The sequence below is a fragment of the Ursus arctos genome, unplaced genomic scaffold (genome assembly GCF_023065955.2).
Source record: "Ursus arctos isolate Adak ecotype North America unplaced genomic scaffold, UrsArc2.0 scaffold_13, whole genome shotgun sequence".
NCBI classification, from domain to species: Eukaryota; Metazoa; Chordata; class Mammalia; order Carnivora; family Ursidae; genus Ursus; species Ursus arctos.
Genome location: NW_026622797.1, coordinates 62,183,467 through 62,209,910, shown reverse-complemented (window position 1 = coordinate 62,209,910; position 26,444 = coordinate 62,183,467). Strand labels below are relative to the sequence as shown.

The 26,444-nt window shown below is 35.8% G+C and overlaps 2 pseudogenes; one reads left to right on the top strand and one right to left on the bottom strand.

Annotated features, from left to right (window-relative positions):
- Positions 1–7,503: 7,503 nt before the first annotated feature.
- Positions 7,504–7,731, bottom strand: LOC113264872 (U2 spliceosomal RNA; annotated as a pseudogene).
- A 13,095-nt stretch (positions 7,732–20,826) lies between these two features.
- On the top strand, positions 20,827–21,691 carry LOC113264702 (glyceraldehyde-3-phosphate dehydrogenase-like; annotated as a pseudogene).
- Positions 21,692–26,444: the final 4,753 nt, after the last annotated feature.

Below are 26,444 nucleotides of genomic sequence, written 5' to 3'. Positions count from 1 at the left end.
AAAATTCTAGTCACTTATAAATAACCTGATTAGATTAAAAATTGAATACGTAAAGAAATAATAATTCAATCTTGCAAAAATCCCCTTAAAAATAACTGCCAAGCTTAAATTTTATTACATAAATTTTGTGATATATTGGATAATGTTTACAAGCTTTCTGTACAATGTAGTAAGCTAAAATCAAAGACAGGAATAACTCTATCACTGTTTCCCCTAAAATTCATGTGTAAGCCATGAAAGATGACCATTTCCAAACTTAGAAGAATCTGTAAATATCAAATTATTTAATTTTTTTTGCTTGGCAGGATTTTTAAAAATTTTATTTTTTCTTGCGCTGTATACAGCTTTAGTTTGCACATATTTTTAAAAAAAATATTCTTTGACTCAAAAAACAAAGTGATTGATATGTACTGAGTTTGTAATCGAAAGTTAGGATTATGCTGCCTTATAACATTTTAGAAAGTTTTTTATGTCTCTAGCTCATGTAAGTTTCCTTCTTCTTGAAAACTAAAATCTGTTTTCACAATCTGTTTATCTCTAATTTAAGTACAAGATTTCTTGCAGTTTTTTTTTTTTTAATTATGACGGCAGTAGAATGAGATGAAAATGTGCCATATCACCACTTACTATAATATTCCCAGGATATTTACATATAATTCCCGAAATTATATTTAGATATTGAAATAAAATGTTGTTAAGAAAACGTGATGTTTTAATGTAATTGATTTTAAATTTGTACAAACTGATACATTTTTTTGCCCAGGTTTAATGACTGACAAACCTCTTTAAAACAGCCAATCTTAAATGAGCTATCCATTATAAAAAATGTGATCATTATTTGAGCACCGCAGCAGGATAATAGATAATAATAAGGGTCAGAATTAGCTTTCTTCATCATAATTTGTATGCCTTAGTGAGAATGGCCAACTTACTAGCAATGGCATTTAATATAATTTGGAATATTCAATTATCACATTTACATTTAGTAAATAAATATGGATAGTTTTACTGTTGAACATAGAATTTTTATACAAATATTTAAGAATTATGTTCATGTCTATACTGAAGCTCATATTATAGAACTAATATAAGAAAAAGGCAAAAGAAAAAGAAAAGGAAGTTTTATAGATTAGAATTGGCATGCCCTTCAACTGTTAGAGTTCATTTTTCCTTTAGTTAAAAAGAATCATTTGAATAAAATACATAAATATTAAAAAGGCAATTATGCTTTGTTACCAGGACGACAGAAATGAAGCACATGATAAAATAATGGGAATAATTTACAGCTCAGTGGGACAACCATAGAGACAATAATCTAATGGAAAAGGCATATTTATTTAAAAAGAAAATAAGATCTCTTATCTAAGCTCATCTTTAATTTCAACATTAACGCACCAGATGATAGTAAAGAACCCCACATTTCAAATCTTTCAAAGATGTTTTCAGTAATTCATGGGTGATTAGGAAGTAACATAACTATTTTAATGCAAAGAGATTTCCCTGAATAGATTAGCTATTCCATTCTATTTAGGAAGAAAATGCTTTTGCTTCCCTAGAAACCCTTTGGTGTTCTGTAACAAATGATGGGTCCATACAAAATCCTTTAGACTGCAGGTAGATCTGACCCAACCATTAAAATTCCACAGCTATCCTTACAAGGGTGTAGTATGAACACTCAAATATAACAACCTCCACAATTAGAGCCTCAGAAGGTAGAAAATACTTTCAGCCTTCGTAAAGGGTACATTTAAAATTAGCTTAATCTGCCATCTCTTCTGATGATAGCTGATAAATATTTTGAATAAGAATCCAGTAGTCTGGGAAATGTGATTCACTTGTAATTCAAGACCAGATGAGTATAACATAAAACATCAAGAAAAAAATTTCAAAAACCCGACTGGAACTAATAATAGGTCTCTCATAATGTATGCTTATCACTTTAGTCAACAATGCAAACCTAAATTGGGCTCTGGTACTTTTGATGAACTTTGACCACAATTATATGACAAAGACTGCCATCTTCACAAATCTTAAGTAGCCACAGCAGCATAAAGAGAACTCCATACCTTGGAGAATTCATCCAAATCTGAAAATGCATTGTGGGGGGCAGGGAGTGGATTATGAAAGAGGCCACTCAACATTCTTCTATTCATGAGATCACTGACTGCATTTTGATTGGAGACTAATGGCTGCTTATTTTTAAGACATTATTAACCCATAAAGAAGAATGTTAGCCAGAGGACAAATACAGTTGGGGTTCACAAGTATGGACAGACTATGAGGGCTGGCACAAAGGGAAATGTTTATTTGAGTAATGATGCATGTCAGATTGTTTTTTTGGCCTGTCCCTGGGTTCCTGCAGAGAAAAAGAGCTGTAATAAAAATAGGTGAAATGAAAGAACTCTATTACCATATGTCAGTTTAAGAAAATAAGAGAAAAATTCAGTTCTATTTTGTGGCCTACAAAGGGACGGCAACATAATTCTGTGGGGTAGGATTTATGGGGAGAATGTGTTCTACATCAGCTCAGAATATATCTATATAAAAGCACCCTCTTCAACATTAAAAACAAGAGAAATTCACCTGAATGGCCAGATTGTTTGAGAGTCTGGAGATCAACCTCAGGAGTGACAGAGGATATCACAGTGGTGATGAAAGGTCACCCAGAAGTGGCAGACAAGACAGGGCTGTGATAGAAGAAAATGTAAATTGTGACCTTTGGGGAGGCCGTGCAAAACTCTGCTGACCTACCTGAACCTGAATGGAAGGACTTACACGGCACAGTTCCAGAGACTCAGAGAGGGGGTCTGTTGCTATCACAACCTCACACTATCTTCAGCTTAGAGTGGCCAGGAGTGAGAATAATGTGAGATAACTTAGACTCTTTAAAAATACTTCCCTTCTTGAATATTCGGGGGCCTGCTTAAATTTTGGATAACTTAGTCTAAATAACTACCACCAGTATATAAATGCAAAACTTATCAAGAATAACCACTAATTTTATTGAAGGACTTTAATGCACATTATTACATTTGATCTTCATAACGACACTGTAAGATAGATATTAATGTCCCAGTTTCTCACATGAAGCTAAGAGGGTTTAGATAGTTTGGGGAATATCAGCTATGCAAATCTATAGCTAATTCTGATGTCTTTGTTCTGTTATACCATGGAACAATGGAGAAGCCTAGAATAAAGTTTCATCACTTTTTGCAAAATTCAATATTTACAATTCCATATGAATGCACAGGTAGTACATAAAGAAAAAAGGCTATTTTTGCTGAAGAAATAATTGTATTTCCTTCTTTTTATGTTTTCTCATCAAAAACTTGAAATATGAGAACAGTTAATACAATCTTGGTTGACCTTAAGATCCTTTAGGATTATTTTGTGATTTGACTTTCATGAACAAAGAGCCAGTGAAAAAATACAAAACAAACCAATGAATGTGTAACGGTGCTGACAAGCATCTTGCCTGGCTCCCTACCCTTAGGAGACTGTCATCCCATTTCATTGTCAGTTTATAAACATCATTGCTAAGTGGAAAGCAGAGATAATTCATTCAGTTCACTTAGGAAAACCTTGAACTTCAGGTCACCTAAACTAAATCTGTTTAAATCTCAGAAGTAATGAAAGAGCAAACATAAAATTACAGAAAATTCTAATGCTATTTTCATTGCAGGGAGTTCAGAATTACATTATGCAAGGGAATATAATTAACTCCACTGAATTCTACCCTAAGTATCATGTTAGAACTGTAGGATTTATTATTAGCATAAATGGAACAAAAGCACAGGCCTGAAGTTAAATATCTGCGACATTGCCATCAGTGACCAATCAGAAAGGAACAATCTTGCAAAGGAATGACAGGTGGTTAAAAGTCAAAGGAAGTGATGAAAGCTGTAATTAAAACCATAAACTGTAAGTAAAAGAGCATATAAACTAAAGATCCATTTAGTCTATGGGTGAAAGAACTCAGAATAATTATATCAAGCTAAATGAAGAGCTCTTGCTTTCTTGCAAAGCTCAGACTAGAACAGATAAGGAAACTTCCCAACAGGAGCCAGGAAACCATTTTCTGTCGAGTCTGGCCTGACTCATTGATTTCTAGTAAAAACTTAAACTTCCTAAATATCACTTTCCCACACGTGTAGGATGAGACAAATCATACCTCCTTCACAGATATGTGGAAAAGACCAGTAAAATAAAATAGTTGAAAATATATTTGGTAGAAAGATAATCCAGTACAATGACATTTCTACTGTATGATGGAAACATGACACATCTATGGGAGGAGGGGGACTGTGGAGACCCGTATTTCCACATTTGACAGAAAACCAAGTAATGTCCACCCTGGTAAGTGTCTCAGTATCTCACCATCTATTAAAATATTTTTAAATACATTTCTCCACCTCCTCAAGTCAGCTTTCCAGCTTAACGTCACCAGTTTCATACAGTAAGAGTCACACTTTTCTAAATTACTGATTCCTCCTGCTTCACAAGAAGGCTGTTGCTACTGTCCTATTTTGAAAAGATAAAAGGAGAACTGTAAGGAAAGAGCTGTAGACTCTCAAAGGGAGACAAGCGCGAAAGTTTTCCGAATAATAATGAAATTAATACTTTTGGAATTTCCTTCTCAACATTTCATGTCTCAATATTATAATTTACAGAGTAATCCATTACTTCGTAATTTATTTGCCAGTTCTTCCAAATCATTTTCAAGATGTGTGGTTGCTTTGGCAGTGACCTGAAAGTCACCCATGTTGCGTGCAGATGTCTTGCATTCGGCCTGGACAGTGAATCTTTTCATAGGACAGAAAGTACATTTCTGGTTTCCATTACTCCAGTGGGATTAGAATGCCACCCTATCTGCATTTGAATCACCTGCCTGGATTCTGAAGGTACTGGAGTCTGCACCAATGGGTGCAACTGGAACCTAAAGACAAATAGTCCTAAATCCCTGTTAACTGAAAGGACCCCAAGTCAGAAAGCCCACTAAATCCATGTAATATATTTTGAACAGGTACTTTCCTACTTTTCTTAATCTTGAATGTGTCACAACTTCTATTTTACTCCCCAGTTTATTATTTCCAGTGTATGTAACAGGCATTAGGGTAACTTATTTTCCTTCTCAAATTAGAAGTCCTTCTAGGGAGTGTAAATCTGAACACAACTAGCCCAGCTCCCCCTACCCACCCACCACCAGTTCAGCGTCTCACACCCTAGAATTCCTTAGGTCTTAGCCTAATTTAAAAGTACCTCTATTTTATAGTAGTGCCTTTTAATTTTTTTTACATTTTTGAAAAATAGTGATTCAAATCTTTTCTTCTGTGACCTTGGGCTTAGAGGTTTTAAGTTCATGGTTGTACTATTTTACTGCTAAAGCATCCTCTACATAGTTTATATAGATTACTAAATAATGGGAATAAATTCCTTCTAAAAGTGACAAAGTTGCTGAGATGTTTTACTTCTTAGAATAACACTACTTGGAGTGCCTAGTGGGCTCAGTTGGTTAAGGATCTGCCTTTGGCTCAGGTCATGATCCTGGGGTCCTGAGATCAAGCCCCTGGTCAGCTCTGCACTTGGTGTGGAGTCTGCTTGTCCCCCTCCCTCTGCCCCTCACCCCCCCCCCCAATCATGGGAGCACTCTCTCAAATAAATAAATAAATAAATAAAATCTTAAAAAAAAATAGAATGATACTTCTTTTCTCTCTCTGTAGTCCTCAGACTAATTCAAATGTTATGTCAGTGGGTTTGTACTTTTCCTGGCTTTGATTTATAAAAAACCTTGGACTTTAGAGGAAGAGAAATCCGCTGGCATAGACAAAGCATTTCATAACACATCAAGAGAGCTCTAGATTGTAACTTCTGACAAAGATTATCATGATCCAAGTTAGAATGATCCATGCACTCACACATCCACACACTTTCCCCAGTCTAGGGAGAAAAAGAAGGAAAGTAAGAGGGGAAAAATTAGCAGGGTGGTAGACATAACATAGAACTCCACTAGAACTAAAGAGGCATGAGGACAGAAACAAGAAGTATCTCAGGGGCACCTGGATGGCTCAGTCAATTGAGTGTCCGTCTTTTGGTTTCTGCTCAGGTCGTGGTCTCAGGATTCTGGAATCGAGGCCCACATCAGGCTTCACACTTAGTGGGGAATCTGGCTGAGAATTCTCTCTCTCCCACCGCCCAGCCTCCCCCCACTTACACTCTCTCTCCACCTCTCTCTCTGTCTCTCTAAAATAAATAAATAAATCTAAAAAAAAAAAAAAAGAAATATCTAAATAGCCACCTGTGTGGCCTGAAAACCAAGCAGCAGATAGTGGACATCTCTCCAGATGCAGAAGAGTAAGTAGCCCCTCCCAAAAAGCCTTGGTACTATGGAAGCCCCCTCATTCCCAAAATATTTAGTCTAACCCTAGGAAAAGACAGGTTGTCTTGGCTAAGAATGAGTTTATGCACACCTGAGTTTTTACAAAGTTTCATATCAAGAATATAATCAATAAAGTCAAAAATGTTTTATTTTTACATATTGTTAATCATATTCTAGATATGAAAAGCTCTGCGAAAAACCCAACTCAGATGTGCACAGTAGGGTTAAGTAGTTATTTCTGTTTTATAGTTACATCTGTATCACTGGCTTCCAATGCACTATAGAAGCTAATTCATATATGAAAATAGTATTAAACAAGAATATAGTACCATTTTCAATATCTTCATGTATTGGCAGTAAGAGCTTGAGGCTAGTAGTAGGCAATATATACCAGGCTAATGAAGTTAGTATGATCCAAGACATGTAGATATTAAATGTAAAGTGTAGTATTATTAGGTTTGAACATTTAACCAAGCACTAAATCTCGAGACTACAACACTCACTGTCATCATACACATGGAGTTACAACATTTGGGTCCACTTACTCTTTGCAAATGAGGTGACTTGCTTCTTGACTTCCAAAACCTTTAAGCAATCTATTTCTTATAACATGAATCAAAGGTTTATTCAATGTCTTCTGAACCATCTGGGTGAGTTAAGGGTAAAAGAATCTTAAATGTATGTATTCATTTCATTTAAAATACACATGGGCTTATAAACCAATTGAAAATTACTTGGCATGAACCTAGAGGAACTTGGCAGAAAATCTTTCCCTGAGCCCAACACTTTTGACTAAGTCCAAATGCAATAAAAAAAAAAAATTGCCCACATCTTTAGTCCTGAATTGGCAAAATAGGCAAATAGTAATTAAAGAAAAGAAAGTATACTGTAATAAATTTGAAATAGTTATCTTTTTAAATGAAATGTGGCTTATGAACAGTCTTATGTGTCTTTTTCTACATAATGGATCTTAACCTTTCAGGAATAGTCTTCTAACATCTGATTATATCTGAGTTGCTTTCATATACCTTTGTGAGTCAGGTGTTTCTTCCTATTGTCATTCTATGATTGTGCTGTAGAACCTGAAAATAGTGCTAGGTGCTCTTCTTCCTATGTGCATACATGCATATGTGTGCATGAACACATACACATGAGTGCACGCATATACACACGAGCGTATATACATGTGCTAAAATGAAAAATTCCCTCCCTCCAATAAACAAAGATGACTCTCTGTATTTGTCCTTTTTGAATATTATGATTATATATATATGCAGTATGCTTCCAGTCTACTGATGGAAGCTCTAACACAATTTTTACTACACTTGATCTTAGCCAAAAGGCCGAGAAGCGATACAATTTTTAAAAATGTTTCCTTCCAATAAAGGTTGCCAGATAAAATGCAGGATGCACAGCTGAATTTGAATTTCAGATAAACAGAAAATAATTTCTTTAAGTGTAAGTATGTCTCATGCAATATTTGGGACATGCTTATATACAAAAAAATCATCTTTATCTGAAATTCAAATTTAACTGAATGTCCTATTTTTGTTTCTGATGTGAAAATTCTACACCCAGCACCTCTTGATGGATATATTTAGGGAAAAACACACCTCAATAATTAAGTAGTTTTCATGCTCCTACTATGTGGCCCCACTCTCTTTGGTACTATAAGAACCCAAAGATCTTTCCAGCTGACTACATTCCAATCAGGGGAACATCAGACTAACATGTGAAGAGTGTGGTATAGGTTAACTGCTCAATTATGTCAACTATCTATACAAGATCTGCTTGTAAATGAAAAAACATAATGGGACTACCTGAATTTAAAGAAGTTTTCATGATTGAGAAGCACTTTGAAGGAAATGAAGGTACATTCTGAAGAAGAGGAACAAGGTTGAAGCTTGTTCCTTAGAGGAGAGAGTGAATACAATATGTTCATGACACATTGCAGGTGCTCAAAATGGAAATAATTAATGTTAGTCAAAGGTGCTTAAACTAAAATCTGAAAAAATATCTGTGTATGTATATATGTATATGCCAACACTTCTTTTCAATTATTTGTAAAAGATGTTGCTTTACTTCAAAAACACAGTCACAGTCCTCCAAGCCTTGTAATCTTTGACTTACCAATACTTACCTAGAACTGGATTTGAGATCATCAAGAGTATAGACTGTGTCCATTCTCTTTTTATTCCCAGTGCTGAGTACAAGGCCTGGGCACAGTGTTCAATAAGTGTTTGCAGAACAAATTAGAAAAAGAAAAGAAAGGGAGGGAGGGTAGAAGGGAAGGAGAAATAATTCTTCAAGGCAAAAGGATGTCATAGGAGTTCTAAAATTAAACTATTATTTTAATTGATACATTTATTTAGATTTTTTAAAGAATGAAAGGTGGAAATTGAATTTCAAAGATGCCAAAGTCACACAAACAGGAATGCCACTACTTGGGGTGCCTGGGTGGCACAGCGGTTAAGTGTCTGCCTTCGGCTCAGGGCGTGATCCCGGCGTTATGGGATCGAGCCCCACATCAGGCTCTTCTGCTATGAGCCTGCTTCTTCCTCTCCCACTCCCCCTGCCTGTGTTCCCTCTCTCGCTGGCTGTCTCTCTCTCTCTGTCAAATAAATAAATAGAATCTTAAAAAAAAAAAAAAAAGGAATGCCACTACTCTTTTTCATCCATTTATTTTGGAGAGTTTTACTTTAAATAGAAACAATAATGCAGGCTTTTAAAAAATATGCAGTTAAGGTTCCAGGAAGGCAGCTGTCCTCCCATCGCTCTTTAGAAATTACTCTTCTCCCATAAACAAAAAGTAAAAATTAGATAAATGTGTTTAAAGATTAGAGACTAGTTATTTGAAGTATTTAGAAGTGCAATTTCTAGGCATTTCAAAAGATAAGGATCATAGAGTAAATGACTTTGTGCAATTTTCATTGAAGATTTTTGAAATTCACATGGATCTGTGTTTGCCTTCTAAGAGATCGCTTGTTGTGGTATATTGATGTCAGCCTCAAGTCTAAAGGTCACTGCTGTCGTTGACAAGATACAACATCTCACTGTCAGTCAGTGAATTTTTCCATTAGGATGAAGGGGATTTGAATATTTTTCCTCCTTTGCAGGTTTTCAATCTCAAAATCATTATTTTACCATATACATATATTTTTTAAAGATGAATATTGCTTTCCTTCCTTTTCCTCTTGATTTCTATCAGGTTATTAGTAACTCCCTTCAGTACTGGTACTAGTTAGATAGCCAGGAGATATACCAAGATTTCCCTTGCTACTGATCCACCATGTGGATTTTTAATAAATATAGCAGACTTTTAGGAAATAAGATGCAAGGACTGTACATCTTGGCAGTGTCAAAATGTTCCTGGCCATGGCTTCCAAACACAGAGATTGACTGCTTTTAGCCTACATTAAAAATCTGAAAAAAAGCTCCTTACTAGGCATTTTCACAGGTAAGACTAAAGTAGGAATAGCAAATCCCATGATTTCTGAGCCTAAAACTTCTGTGAAGAAAAAGTCCTCAGTCTCTTATTACCCCAGGCCAATGCCTACCAGTTTCACCAACCAGAGGCACAGAAGTAAATTCATGTTACATAAAGATAAGCATCACATAGACCTCTTTTCATTTTGGGTAATGATTTTATAGGATTTATATGAAATCACACATGCTTATTTTTTTTAGTCAAGCAATACAAAGTACAGAAGAATAATTTTTTTAAAAATTCCGCTAGAATCTCATTATCAAGAGAGAAAATGGGACAGCATCATTCCAGTTTCTTTTTATGCATGTGTGGTGAAAAATAATGTATAGATCAATAAAATTTATTTTCTTAAAATGAGGTCATAGTCATGTATTTTATTTAAAATATTATTTTCAATATTTCTTGAATTTTTAGGATAAAAAGGAGTCAGAAAGAAACAAGTTTCAGATAAATGCTTTCTTTTTTTAAAAAAAAACAAAACAGATTCTAATTCCTAGAATACTCCTTTTAAGTTAAGAAGGAAATATTGTAATGGACAGTATAAAGCTGGAGCCATTATATTTTTTTTCTCTCTAAATTTCAATCTTATGTTATCAAAATGCCTCCTTACTAGAAAGGATGAGAATTCAGCACTAGATTATTTTTCTTTCTTTCCACCCTTCTGCTTTAAAATGGTCTTTTTGGGGGGCGCCTGGGTGGCACAGCGGTTAAGCGTCTGCCTTCGGCTCAGGGCGTGATCCCAGCATTATGGGATCGAGCCCCACATCAGGCTCCTCCGCTATGAGTCTGCTTCTTCCTCTCCCACTCCCCCTGCTTGTGTTCCCTCTCTCGCTGGCTGTCTCGATCTCTGTCAAATAAATAAATAAAATCTTTAAAAAAAATAAAATAAAATAAAATAAAATAAAATAAAATAAGATAAAATGGTCTTTTTTTGCTTTTTATTTCTCAAAGTCCAAAACAGTTGTATTCTTTTCTGTAAGCATACAGCTCTCAGTTGTTTAGCCCAGTTTTATATCTGAAACTATATTAGGGTTTCACTTCCTACCTATTAATTTTTCCAACTACGAACTGTATTCCTGATTTCTACATTTTTACTCCTCTCCTGGTTTGCTGGATTGAGACAGAAAGTAGGTTTTCAGGAGGAACTTAGGGGTTTTCCCTGTGTCTGGTGATAAATGCCTTCTGCCTTTATATATAAATAACCTTTGAACTTGAATTACAAATTGGTCTTTCTCTGAATATTTTCTCCTTGGAATTTTGTAGATACTGCTTCATTTTCTTCTGATACTAAATGTCATTGTGGAAAGTCTGAGGCAAACTTGATTTTTCCCCTTTCATTCATTTGTTCCTTTGCCTGTGTGCGTGAAAATTTCTTTAGTCATTTTGAAATTCAATAACTAAACTAGAGCATGCCTCAATGTGTACTACTTTGTATCAATTTTTCATAGAACATGAGGTGACCTTTTACATTTTCACAATCAATTCTTTATTCCACAGCTAGACTTTTCCTACGTTATCTGCACGTGTACTTTTACATTCCATTTGTGGAATATTTAACTGCAAAAATAACACTTATACTTACGATCTGATACATTCTTTCTGTCCTTTCAATATCAGTATCTTTCTCTCTTTTTTTTCCTTCTGCATTCAAAATAATGATCTCATGACTTTCTTCTATGGCGGTTGTTTCATCCTCAACTTTTTTGATCCTGTTTTTTCCCTAATTAATTTATTTGTTCAGTTAATGGTGTTGATTTATTCAGTTTGTTTCCATAGCTCAAAAATCTCATTCTTTATTAATCTACCTTTCAATTCTTATTCTACAGAATTAAGTCTTTACTAAATTCTTCTAAGGTGGGAGAAACTCCCAGGGAGGTTTGTTTGTTTGTTTGTTTGTTTGTTTCCTTCCTTCCTTAGAGTTTATAAACAAATAATGATTTTTTATTTCTTTGTCTTTTGCCTGTTAGATCCTTCCTTCCTTCCTTCCTTCCTTCCTTCCTTCCTTCCTTCTCTTTCATAATATGTTTTCATAGTTGTCATGCAATTATGAATGCAACTTGGACTGGGAATAATTTATGTTAGAGAACTTGAAATATTTGCTAGCTAGATTTTTAAAAAACTGTATAGGGGGTTTCCTGGGTGGCCCAGTCAGTTTAGCATCTTGACTCTTGGTTTTGGCTCAGGTCATGATTTCAGGGTGGTGAGATTGAGCCTGTCTCAGGCTCTGTTCTGGGTGTAGAGCCTGCTTAGGATTCCCTCCGCCCTCACACATATGTGCATGTGTGTGCACTCACTCTCTCTCTATCCCTCTCTAAAAAACAAACAAACAAACAAACAAAAACAAACAACAACAAAAAACCCAAACCAAACTAAACCAACTAACCAACCAACCAAACAAACCAACCAAAAAACTATATTAGGATTTCACTTCATTAGTAGGTGACTGTGCCTTACTTCCAAGGGGTAGAGCAACACATTCAAGTTCCACCTCACTTCTAATTTTACCATGGATCTATTGAAAATGTAAAACCTGGTGGTTTTTCCCCACCTCTGCTTGGATCTTCAGATCCTGTTTTATATTAAAAGACTTCGGTGTTCATTCCCTCTGTCTCATCTCTTTTTCTCCCTCGATCCTCCTACTGCCTATCTACATATTCATTCTCCCTAAACTGTGGCATATTAGTAATAATTTATTGGATTTTTTTTAATGCATCATGTTCTCCTCTACAATTTGGGATTTGGATAGCAGGGTTAGACACTCCATTGAGGCCTCCCAGAATGGTATGATAGTTTCTTTGATTTTCGTGCTTTTAGAGTTTATGGCATGAGTTTGAACCCCTTCCTTGTTTGGTTGCTGTTGATGAACTTTGTTGTGTGTATCCTAAGTATTTGTGTGTGTATTTTATTGGATTTAGTTTTAGGACTTCAGGAAACCAGTTTCACTCTGCCATTTTTTAACAAACTATTATAACATTTTCTAAGTAGTATAAAATTATTATGTTAATAATTTCTGTGAGTCTTGAAAATCCATAAATTATTTTTTTAAATCTACAAATTCAACAAAATTAAAATAGAATAACAATTAATGCTATGGATGATGTTTTCTTCTGAAATTACATGGCCGCTCAAGATGTAGTCTGCTGACTACTTCATCATAAGTTCTTTGATTTTGATGAGCTGATACTGTCTAGGTCTGGGAGATGGCTTGATTCTCCCACTGCCTTTTTTTTTTTTTTATTACACTATGGGTTTTCTTTGATGTGAGCATATATGTTAAGTACCTTTTCTTATTGGTGCTCTTATTCATTTGTTATTTTATAGGTTTGGTGTCACAGAGACTGTGAACACTGAACTCATTTGGAAGTATTTATTGTAACGTGGTCTAAGATAAGAATTAAGGTAATTATTTTTTAATTTCATTGACATGGAAGCATGACACTCCAAAAATTATATAGACTTCTCACATGCTACAGAGAATGTGGGTACCGGTATTTTTTAATTCTATGTACCTCTAGAGCTATATAAGCAAAGGTATCAAAGCAGGTTGATCAATAGACAGTTCATATTGGGATGCATAGAGGAGTGCCTTTATAACTTCCATTTGCAAGTATGTGCTACATAAGTCAAGTGCTGGTGATAAAAAGAAAAAAAATAGCTATAAATTGAATCTCAGCCCCACATATGAGTTTAGGACTTTCATATTCTAAAGCATATTCTAAAGCATTTCAACTTATGTGTATATTTTCTTTTTAAAGTCCTGGATCCTTAAAATTTGTTATCTCAGTGTTTTCATTTTCAGATCTGTATAATCAGCAACATCTTTGCTCGGTAAGGGGAAAGTGAAATCCCGTTCCACTAGTGCCATTTTTTATGTAGTTCTAAGAAAGAAGGAAAGGAAGAAGGAAGGAAGGAAAGAAGGAAGGAAAAGGAAAGGAAGGAAGAAAGGCAAGCATCAAGGATGGAATTATGCTGTTGTTGAGCCTCTAATTTTCCTATGAATGAATTATAAAGTAAGCAAAGGGTGAGGGAAAGTGCCATAATGCTCTTTTTCCAGAGGAATATGTCTTAACAACAGATCAGAAGTCACTTTTAAATGCTGACTACAAAGAAACCTTCAGTTGCTTATTCTGCAGAGGCAATTTTTGCTTTCTTTTTGCTGAGCTGCCAAAAGGAGAATATCTAAAAATAGTTATTTCTGCCAGTTGAGTAATTAATGATGGCCTTACCAAATGACAATTTTATTGAATGGCGTTAGACAAGATGAATTAGATTTTTAAATAAATGGTATCTCAGTGTTTCAAGGACTCCATGAATGCCTCATGAAGAGTGTTCATGCTAAATTAGGGAAAAGTGTTTTTACTTTTCATGTCGACAACAACTGTATGATAAATACAATTATTTTTCAATGAAAATCAACAAGTTCATATTACCTCACTTTGCTACTATTACTTATGCCTAAAATTATTAGAGAATGCAAATTACCAGATATTTATTCTTTCTGCTAGACCTAAACCAATTGTTCTTCAGCTTTTTGTGTATTAGAACTCTTCTAGGCATCTGTGCCCTTGCCCTTTCCACCACTTCCCTTGCTTCTGTCAGATTTGCACCAATGATAGAGAAGATAAGCATTTTTTTCTCAGCATCCTGACTGGCCTGGGTCCCAATTTCTACCCCTCTGCCACATTCATTGCTGAAGACACAGGAAAAGGAATGAACATTAGAATCTATAAATATCCTTCAAGGAGGCCAACAGGCAGTAGTTAAAGAGATCTATGACAATAAACTGCTGCTATTTTAGCAAAACATGTGTCAGCTTCTAGAAATCAGCCTCTGCCTTTCTCTCTCTCTGATCCCCTATCACCTACCCTGGGAACTCTCCTGACCTATTAATCTCTCAATGTTGGAGTGCTGCAGGGCTCCATTCTGTGCCCTTGCCTTGTTCTCTGAGTGATCTCACTGAATCCCATGTCTTTAAAACACCGTCGATAGGCTGACAACCTTAAATTGTAGAACTCCAGCCCAGAGCTCTGTCCAAACACCAGTGTATTTATCTACTCCACAGGCTACTGAACGTCTCCACTTGAATGTCTGATAAACCTTTAAAAACTTACAATCTCTAAAAACGAATTCCCAATTTTCCCTGACAAATCTGTGCCACTTGCTGATTTTCAGATCCCAGTTAATGGCAAATGATGAGAATAATGATTTTTAAAAATAAACATTTTAACGTCATTTTGTTTCTTTCTCTTTCACGACACAGTCTATGAGGAAGTCATGCCAGCTCTATCTTGAAAAAATACATACAATCCAACCAATTTTCACTGCATCCATTAATACCACTCTAGTTTGGGCCACCCTCATATTTCACCTGCAATACTGCAATTATTTCATATCTGATTCATTTCTTTCAGCCCCTGGCCTTTCTACTACAATCTATACTCAGTTCAGGGGCCAGAATGATCCGTTTGAAATGTAAGCCAGATAATGTCACTTCTCTACTTCATGCCCTGTGATAGCTCAACATTTTACCCCGAATAAGTCGTGAAAGTCCAATTTAATTGACTCTCTTCTGTGACCGTCTTGCTTCTCTCTCACATTCTCACACGCTCCATGTCAGTCACATTGAATTCTTAGTTTCTCTTAAACCCAGGAAGAATGTTCCCATCTTTCTGTTTCCTTTATCTGGAACACTAATCTCCCAAATATTGCCTAGGCTGTCTCCCTCCCTCCTGTTCTTGAAATCCTTCTTTATCATCTTTTCCATGAAGTCTGTCATGACCTCACAATACAATATCGTATTCTCTTTCCATTTCCGCCTGCAGGATACTGTTCTCTTCTACTATGTTTTTCTTTTTATCTACCTTCTAACATACAACACATTTTTCTTATTATTTTTGCTGTCCATTTTCCATATCATGTTGGAATGTAAGGTCCTCAAAAGAAAGAAATTTGTTTTGGCTACTGAGCAGTGATAGTCATTTTCACCGATCAGCGTATTCTCCAGATAGGACATACTGACCAGCTAGGTTTCTTCCTTTTACCTAAAAGTGAGTTTGTCTCCAGGTACAGATTCAATTGACCTAATGAATAGGACTAACTATCATATGAGAGCCCTTGCCAGGGTGAAATTTCTCCTAATCCACTTACTGTGAAATTTCGACATCTCAGTGTCATAAAGAGTAGTAGGGAACTTTGGATATCTAATGTTATTAATCATATCATTACATTTCCTAATGTGGGAATACCATTTTGGTAATGGTGCATGCTTCTAGTATGCAGTTATATATCATGCTAATTTTTCACCTAGAATTGTATGCCGCTGTCCATGTGCATGACCCATGTACAAAAATGGTATCGTTTTATTTCAACTTTAAAATCTGTATTTTTACTACCATAAGTATATTTGCTTTTTTGACAAAATATTTTAAAAAAGAATGGTGCTTATACACAGAGATACAGAATGAAATGAGCAGCAGCTGAAAATCCTGTCTTATTCAAGACTACACTAATGACATACTTAAAAGTTTTTTTCTTGGAAATTTGGGATTTCAAAGCATAGCTTACAATGTTGCATAATGGTACTTGGCAAGTAGAATTTCTACAGAATTGGAAACTTCCAAAATTCTAACAATGCACCAATTTTAGTTTTTGAGTACTAAAATTTATACTCACTGTTTACTAGGAAGTAGCCTTAATCTTTCATAAAATGAAATCTATGGAATTGTATCATTTTAGTGTAAGAACTAAATAAGGAATTGTGTTTGAAATCAATCTGTAGCTCATCCGCAGGGGCCTAAAGATATGAAAATCAATGTTATAAGAAGTTCCAGCTTCTTTCTAACCGACCCAGCCATTGGTTGTCATTCACAAGTATAACAAATCCTACCAGTGATGGTGCTCACATCATGTGGGGGTTAGGGAAAGACAGTCTGCATGTTTATGCACATTTTCACTTTCTGTCACTCCACCCCTTCAATTTCTTCCTGAATTCTGGTCCTCATAATGGTTGAGAACTAGGACTATAGAATTTTAAGGAAGATAAACATAAAAGTGGGCTAATGAGAGTAACTTTATATTTCATATTTACTTTGATTGGGAGAAATGCCCAATCAGATAGGAAGTGAGTTATTGATTCCATTATACAGAAGAGGAAATATATTTGGTCATCTACTAGGTGACCACTGTTGCTGAGCTGGCTATCAGTAGAGCCATGACGCAGAACTAATATCAAGTTCTTTTGACTTACAACCCAAGACTATCTATTCTGACATTAAATTAGAAATTTGGACAAGATGATTTCTCAAGTCTCCGTGTACTAATAAGTCATGGTTCTCTCATTCTAGTCATGGAGAGATGAAGGAGGGCATCGTTTGAAATGATGGGTAAATACTGACAGTGGCAAAAAGGGGGAAGGACTTTCTCACATGTTTATATGACTGAAATGGGTAGTTTCTACTCAGAGAGTTGGTTGGAGTTCTATATCTATTATACACATCATTTAATCAGTTCCTTTGCATCTACTGACAAACAGATAAAAGCTTTTATTAATTTTGCTTTTTTCCCCTAAAGATATTAAATCTAAAGGATAGAGACTGTCTAAAGAAGAATAAAATATTCCATTAAATCATTTCTGAATAAAAACCCAATTGTTGATAGTAAGATATTCAGTCAAGAGTGGACTACTTATTACCATGTGTTGTTTCATGATTTTCATGTTTCACTGATTTCTTTCCTCCAATAGACTGATGTCTTAAATGTGCATCCCTAGCTAAAAAGGGAGTAAAAAGAAAAAAAAATCAAGGTCAGGGTGAATCTATTGTCTCTACTCCCCAAACAATACTATGGTGCATTTGTAAAAGCAATAAACATCAATATTTAAAGATCATATTTTAAAGATCATATGGTTGAACTCACCATATTTTAGATAAAAGAAAACATCATTGGTCAGTGAGGTTAACTATCCGTCCTAGCTCTGGAATCCAGTTTTTCCAACTCTGAATTTTCTTTTTAGATTATTATCCTGACTGCTTCTCCCAACAAATGAAGGGAAATATTTAGTATTCACAGTATTTTATTTGTCAGGTAATTGCAATATATTCCTTTATGGGAAAGCTTATCAACATCACAAATATTATACACCCTTTGAACTAATTAAGAAATCATCGCAATTTAGTCCATTGACTCACAACTAAGGGGATATAAAAAAGAAGACGACAACAAATCATCCTCAATTTATCCTTTTCCGTCTCTGGGAACTGCTCATTTAATGAAAATATTTAACTTCACTTAAAAAGCAAAATAAAACAAAACTAAGTCTTTTACGGCAGTAACTTAAATAAGCATGTACTTTCTTTGAACCCAAGCAGAATGTTTTATTCATTGTGTCAGATTTCTAAGTACCTTCCAATTGTGTTACGGTACCACTAGACAATTTCATGGCTATTAGCCAAACTCTGTGCAACTTAATATATACCTAGCCTGCTTTATATTTCAAAGGTTGGGTTCAAATAAGGTTGAGATTTTATTTGGATTAGAAATTTTTGTATTTTTATTTCTATTAATATTTAGATAATCTTTCCATTTCATATTTTAAATTCTTAATTGCTTTTAGTATCCTCACATGTTAAGAGAAAGTTAATGTATATGTATGGAAGTGTTGAGTCACTATTCACTCTATGGCACACCTGAAACTAATATAATACTCTGTGTTAACTAACTGGATTTAAAATAAAAACTTAAAAGCAACAACAACAACAGAAAGTTAATGGGTACCCCCACAGTATTTCCAGGATCCTTTTACCTATTTAAACTAAATGAAACTTTCTTTGGTTAAATAATCCAGTAATCATATTTATGATAGGATAGATGGAAAGATAAATTTTTATCTATTAATAGTGAAAACACAATTGCATGTACCCCATAGCATGACACAGGAAATAGATTGCTTATTTAAAATGCACTGGTAATACAAAACTATGCTTTTTAGGGAACTGCCTGTCATAGAGTGAACACTCAGGAAAACGTTAACTATTATGATTATGTGTTGGTGTTCCCCTCCAGCCAACTTTCCAAACGCATTAATTTCTAAGGAATTACACTGGATAAATTTCACTTTCATTTTCCTCATTTCCTGTGATCACTATAAAAGGGAGAGCTAAGGAGACACAAAAATCAGAGGGTCACTAAACAGGTTTGAAATTTCATTACATGGACAGTTGACAAAAATTGCCTATTCCCAAAGAAGTTTTGACCACTACCCAATCAGACTGATAGTTTCAGCTTTGTGCTTCAGTTTCTTTCATATAATGGCTAGTAGTATAGCTAGTGTGCTTGGATATATTTCCTTGATAAAGCTTAAGCTTCATGAGAACAATGTGCATATACTATATTTTTGCATATTTCAAACTATAGTAGTATAGTATCTATTTTTTTGACATCCAAAATACTGTGTGCACTGAATTAATGACTTTTAAATGGAGCTATAGAACTTTTTTTTTTTTTTAATAGCAAGTTAGCAACAGGTGTGTTTAGGTTAGCTCTGTTTTTCCTTCCCTTAGAGTGGCAACATATCCAATAGCACATCCTAATATTAGCAAGCAAAGTACTGGATGTTCTGGGCCTTTGGAATGAATAGAGTTTTCTTATCTCTTTGGGAGTTTTCATTTCATTAGCAGCAGCAACCTCTGCTCTATATGTACCTTCAGCGTACAGTGTCTTCCTCAGTGCAGTAGACTAAGCTGGTAAGAAGGCACATCTTCAACTCCTGCCACTCCCAATGTCAAATATACATGTCAGATAAAATAAATACTTAAGTTTCAAAAAACAAACACAAGAAAAAAAATTAAACCACTGAGTAACAAAACAGAGGGAACATCATGGTAGAACACTTGCCATCTATCAGGAACCTCGAGTGAAGGGTGTCAAATGCCAATCTAGTGGTTGGGGCCAGGTCTTTAATGTATATGGGGACAAAAGGCAGAGCCTTGGATCAAATGAGAGGTGGCATACTGTCATTGGGCTTCTATACAAAATACAGCTCATTGAAAAACTGCCCAATAAATGAAAAGATGATTAGAAAATCTCCAATTTTCATCCTACAGAGGCTACCAGGAGGCTTTCCGTCCACCCAGAACCAATACTCGTAGGGGAGAATTGAGATGAGGATTCAAAATCACAGAACTATATCATGAGTGAGGTCGAGTCCAAATTCACATTCCTCACGAGATGTGGGAACGCAATCAAAAAAGATAATTAATGTTTAATTAATTTAATTTTTAAAATTTAATATTAAAATGCTAATTATGACTAAATAATACTATTAAAAAGATATCACTATGGTCCCATTAGAAGCAAACAATCTAAGACTCAAGGAATCTCACTGTCTCCCACTGATAGACATACATAAACCCAGCTAAATAAAAAAGCCCCCAATAAAATATTATATACCACCTGAGGAAATACATCTTGCTTACTCAGTTGGATATTTCCTCTCTTGAAAGTTCACCATTTTGCTTTTCATAATCAAAACATCTCAAAGATTTTAAGTAATTGTGGACAAATTTAAATGTCTACTTTGCTGAATAGATTTACAAAACAAAATTTACACAATGCATCCCTGTGAAACTACAACTGCTAAATGATATTAACAGTTAAAGGCATCATTAATTTAATTAATTATGCCTGACCTCATTCTCAAAGCAGATATGTGGTAAACATAATGATCTCTAGAGTATTGTTTTGATCTTTTATCAAAAATTTTAAAGAACTTAAAAGGATTTTTACAATTAGCACATGACTATATTTAAAATACTATAATTATTACCAAATAAAACATAGTTTGAAATTGATCTTTTCTATTGAAATGATTGCATTAAGAATATATGTATTTAGGCTCTCTGCTCCTCCCCATTGGACCAACAGCTGCATCTTCTGGTGTAGTGCCAGCCGCAGTCCCCTAGACACAATGGATAAGGTGGGAGTAAATGGATTTGACCACATTGGGCACCTGATCACCAGGGCTAATTTTAACTCTGGCAAAGTGGATATTGTTGCCATCAATGACCCCTTTATTGACCTCAATGACATGGTCTACATGTTTCAGTAGGATTCCATTCATTTGACAAATTCAATGGCACAGTCAAGGCTGAGAACTCAGCACCAGCTGAGTATGTTGTGGAGTCCACTGGTGTCTTCACCACCATGGAGAAGGCTGGGGCTCATGTGAAGCATGAGGCCAAGAGGGTCATCATCTCTACCCCTTCTGCTGATGCCATGTTTGTGATGGGCATGATCCATGATAAATGTGACAACTCCCTCAAGATTGTCAGCAATGCCTCCTGAACCACCAAGTGCTTGGTCCCTCTGGCCAAGGTCATCATGACAATTTTGGCATTGTGGAGGGACTCATGACCACAGTCCATGCCATCACTGCCACCCAGAAGACCATGGACAGCCCCTCTAGGAAGCTATGGTATGATGACTGAGGGGCTTCCCAGAACATCATGCCTGATTCTACTGGCACTGTCAAGGCTGTAGGCAAGGTCATCCCTGAGCTAAATAGGAAGCTCATTGGCATGGTCTTCTGTGTTCCTAGCCCCAACATGTCAGTTGTGGATCTGACCCACCTTCTGGAGAAAGCTACCAAGTACAATGACATCAAGAAGGTGGTGAAGCAGGAGTGAGAGAGCCCCCTCACAGGCATCCTAAGCTCCACTGAGGACCAGGTTGTCTCCTGTGACTTTACAGTGTTAAATGTTAATGTTGTTGATGTTGGGGCTGGCATTCCCTCAATGACCACTTGTCAAGCTCATTTTCTGATAGGACAATGAATCTAGCTGTAGCAACTAAGTGGTGGACCTTATGGTCCACGTGGCTTCCAAGGAGTAAAAACCCCTTGGACCACTAGCTCCAGTAAAAGCAAGAGGAAGAGAGAGGCCCTCAGTTGCTGGGGGACTCCTTGCCCCAACTCATCCCCCAACACACTGAGACTCTCCCAACCTTTATGCCGTTTCTATCCCAGACTCTCTGAAGAAGGGGAGGGGTTTAGGGAGCCTTATCTTGTCATTTACCATCAATAACGTATACTGTAACCCCCCCAAAATGAATATATGTATTTGGATTCCACATTTAAATAAATTTTGCTTAGTATAACAGCTTCCAAATTCATCCAGGGATAGCAGAATTTCTCTCTTTTTTAAAAATGAATAATATTCAGGGGCACCTGGGTGGCACAGCGGTTAAGCGCCTGCCTTCGGCTCAGGGCGTGATCCCAGGGTCCTGGGATCGAGTCCCGCATCAGGCTCCTCTGCTGGGAGCCTGCTTCTTCCTCTCCCGCTCCCCCTGCTTGTGTTCCCTCTCTCGCTGGCTGTCTCTATCTCTGTCAAATAAATAAATAAAATCTTTAAAAAAATAAAAATAAAAAAAATAAAATAAAAATGAATAATATTCAGCTTATATATTATATTAAAGTTGAATATACATGTATAATCATATATGTAAAATCACATTTTCTTTCTTTATCTGTCAATGGATACTTAGGTTATTTCCATAACTGGATTATTGTGAACAGTGCTGCAATTAACATGGGAGTGAAGCTATGTCTTTGAGATAATGGTTTTGTTTCCCTTGGATATATACCCAAAAGTTGGATTTCTTGGTCATATGGTAGTTCTATTTTTAATTTCTTGAGGTACACTCATACTGTTTTCCATAATGGCTGTTCCAGTTTACAATCCCACCAACAGTGTACAAGGATTTGCTTTTTTCAACACCCAGCATTTATAATAATAGACTTCTTGGGGCACCTGGGTGGTGTAGTCAGTTAAGCATCTGACTCTTGGTTTTGGCTCAGGTCATGATTTGGGGTGGTGGGATCCCATCAGGCTCCATACTCAGCATGGAGTCTGCTTTGTGATTCTCCCGCTCCCTCTGCCCACCCAATAAATAAATAAATCTTTAAAAAAAAAGAATAGACTTCTTAACAGCTGTGAATTGCTATCTCATTGTGGTTTTGATTTGCATTACCCTGATGATTAGTGATGTGGAACACCTTTTCATGTACCTATTGGATGTTGGTATGTTTTTGGAAAATTACTTGGTTAGGCCCTTTGCCATTTTTGGAGGTTGTTTTTGGTTTTTGCAGTTGAGTTGTATGAGTCCCTATGTCTGTATTTATTCCAGCAATGCTACTACTGATCCATGTATTTTTGGAATCCTGTTTTATAATGGAATTCAGAAAATATATTACCTTCCTTTAGAAAATCCATTATATAATAACAGGTCAAAGGTCCTGTTCAATGCCTTCCCACTCTATTCAGTTTAGGGATTTTGTTGTTGATGTTGTTTGTTTCCCCTCCATAACTGCTTAGACATTATTTGTGCCTATTTTGGAGTTGGTTATTTTGATTAAAGCTGCTTGGTTCTGTGTATCAGGATGATAAAGTATTTGCTATGACTTGAATTAGGAATCTCCTCCAAATCCATCATAAATCTGACTTAGTTTCATTTATATGTTTCCAGCCTACTCAAGGGCAATATGTGAAACAAGTCGATATCATGCGTGTAATTGACTGATTGCTGTTAATTTGAAATATGTGAATTTGAGAACTGCCTTTATATGTATTCATTAACATGCCATCCTTCACTCGAAATGATCAAGTGCTTGGCACATCACTAATAAGATATTTGTTTTGTGTTGATTTTAGTGGTCATGATGAATTTGGGCTGATCCATTCCACACGCTACTGTCTGTTTTTTCCTGTGACTAATGGACTATGTCTGGCATGGCAGGCTTATAGATATTATCCTCTGCCTTAAAGGGAGACAAAAAAATGGCGACAGGATTACAAAGTTGGCCTTATTTACTAGAGCCAAAGAATCATAACTTATTATTAAACTATGACCTAGTCAAAAGTTAGAATTCTAGAATTGCCTAGTAAAAGTTGGGTAACTTTTTTTTTTAAAGATTTTATTTATTATTTGACAGACAGAAATAGCCAGCGAGAGAGGGAACACAAGCAGGGGGAGTGGAAGAGGAAGAAGCAGGCTCCCAGCGGAGGAGCCTGATGTGGGTCTCGATCCCAGAATGCTGGAATCACGCCCTGAGCCGAAGGCAGACACTTAACGACTGCACCACCCAGGCGCCCCATCTTTTTAACCAAGACAAAAATTAAATTCACAAAACTTTATTGGCATTCTATATACTATCAGTATTACAGGAAATAACTTGTAATTAATGACATCAAATTAAAATGGCAATAAAATAAGGGCTAATTTGGAAAAATAACAATGTGTCAAAGTATAAATTGTTTGTAGTGGTTATGAAGCTATTGTTTCTCAGCTTCAACACTCTTGTGTCTCCCTCTTCCACACTCTTTTTTGTGTAAGTTGGGGCTTCAATTCTCCCTTATCAAGAGAGACATACAAAGAAGTTATGGTAGGAAAAGGGAGAAAGCACTTTCTCTTGTCCTTTTGCTTGTTGGATCTCCTAGCACGAGAATGTCCCTTTACCCCTGCAGCTGTTCCTTCCAGTCTCCTGCTTCCCTGGGTGCTCCAAACCACCTGCAGTCAACTCTCACAGCCGAGTACAACCTGCTTCCCAAAGGACTAGACACAGCTGGGTCTAGGAGGCCCTCCCCCTCTAGGATTCTGGATTCTAACATCCCCTTTGTTTCTCCTTCTGTAAGGGTGGCATCTCCTTCCTGCAGTTATTGCTACTTTGTTATTTCAATATTTATTATTACTTTTTTTTTCTTTTTCAATCTTCCAAACATCTGTTTACCCAATCTTCTATCAAAACAAATTCTGTCTGTTAAAAGAATTAATAATGAGAGTCTATTTTCCTGAATCTTCTGGTAGACTATCATGAGAGAAAGTTAATTTTCCCAGACATCAGCTAATTTTAACTGAAAAAAATGAGTGAAAGTTTTTAATCCATAGTATAACTTTGAAATATCAATCCACAGTTAACTCTATTGTCTGTTTAATATCACTTTCTTCTTTCATTACAAGATTTAATATACAAGATATATATATATATATATATATATATATGAACTTAAATGATTATGGTAGGTTCTGACATTGTTTTTATTTTTGATCTGATCTGTGACCTTTGGGGAAATTATCTTCCCTCACCCCCAAATACACAATTAGCTACATCACAGAACCACATTTCTCCTAATTTCAGAAGTAGACTAGTCAGATTCCCTTTTCCAAAAAGTTTAATCACAAGTGCAGACACAGAGATATTTTGGGTTGAATCATCCAAAGGAAATGTCTAAGAGAGATGATGCATGCATTTCAGCATTTAATATCCATGGTTTCTATCCATAGGCCTGATTCTTTCCTTCTTCCTTCTGTCCGGGGAGCTACCAAATACTTTCTGTTTGTTTTAGGAACTAATGATTGATTTCTTAATATATACAGCAGTTCTGCTTAGATATTGCTTTATAGATGTCTGCTTTCCCATATACATTTCTCAGCTAACTCCTTTGATTAACTAGACAAAGATTTCTTTTTCTCAATTTTTTAAAACATGAAATTAGAGAATCATATCTGCTGTTATATTGTTATGCATTCTCATAGTATTTTTATGAACTATTTTTAATATAAACTTTAGGAATGGAATTGGCACTCTATAATTGCTTAGGTGTAGTGTTAATTCTATATAGGAAGTTTGCCTAGATAATATTTTTGAAGCTTATTTATTTAAAAATAACAAAATACATCAAATGGAGCTAAAATTTATTTATATTTTAAAAGATTTTCTTTTTAAGTAATCTCTACGCCCAACATGGGGCTTGAATATACAACCCTGAGATTAAGAGGGGTGTGCTTTAACAACTGAGCCAGCCAGGCACCCCCAGGAACCAAAATTTAAATAATGACTTAAGTTCTCCTACACTATTGACACTAATAGAATTTACTGGTGTCCCATTAACTTTATTTGTTAACAGATTTATTCAGCAATATTTATTGAGTTTGTTCCATATGCTAGGCCCTGTGATGTGTATTAGGGGATGAGGAGTAAAAAAGAATTCTGTTATTAAGGAGATACCATTTTAGTGGGAGAGATGGACAACTACAGAAGTGTGATACATCATAATAAAATCTATTATAGCAGAAGGTACAGGATGCTGTAGAGACATAGATGAGTGCCATCCAGTAAGGCTAGGAATAAAGAAAAAGCTTATAAGAAGATGTGGTAAAAGAATTAGAGGGGTGCCTGAGACGCACAGTCGGTTAAGCATCTGACTCTTGGTTTCAGCTCAGGTCATGATCTCCAGGTCATGAGATGGAGCCCGGCATTGGGCTTCAAGCTCAGTACCGAGTCTGCTTGTCCCTCTCCCTCTGCTCCACCCCACCCCCTCCCTGTTCACACATGCTCTCTCTTGCAGCTCTTTCAAATAAATATATAAACAAATAAAATTTTTTTAAAAAATGAAAAAGAAGAAAAGTAACCCAAAGAAAGAACAAAATTTCTCAAATTTTGCTTTTTGAGGGCACCTGGATGGCTCAGTTCATTAAGCATCTGCCTTCAGCTCAGTTCCTGATCCCAGGGTCCTGGATCAAGTCCCCCAT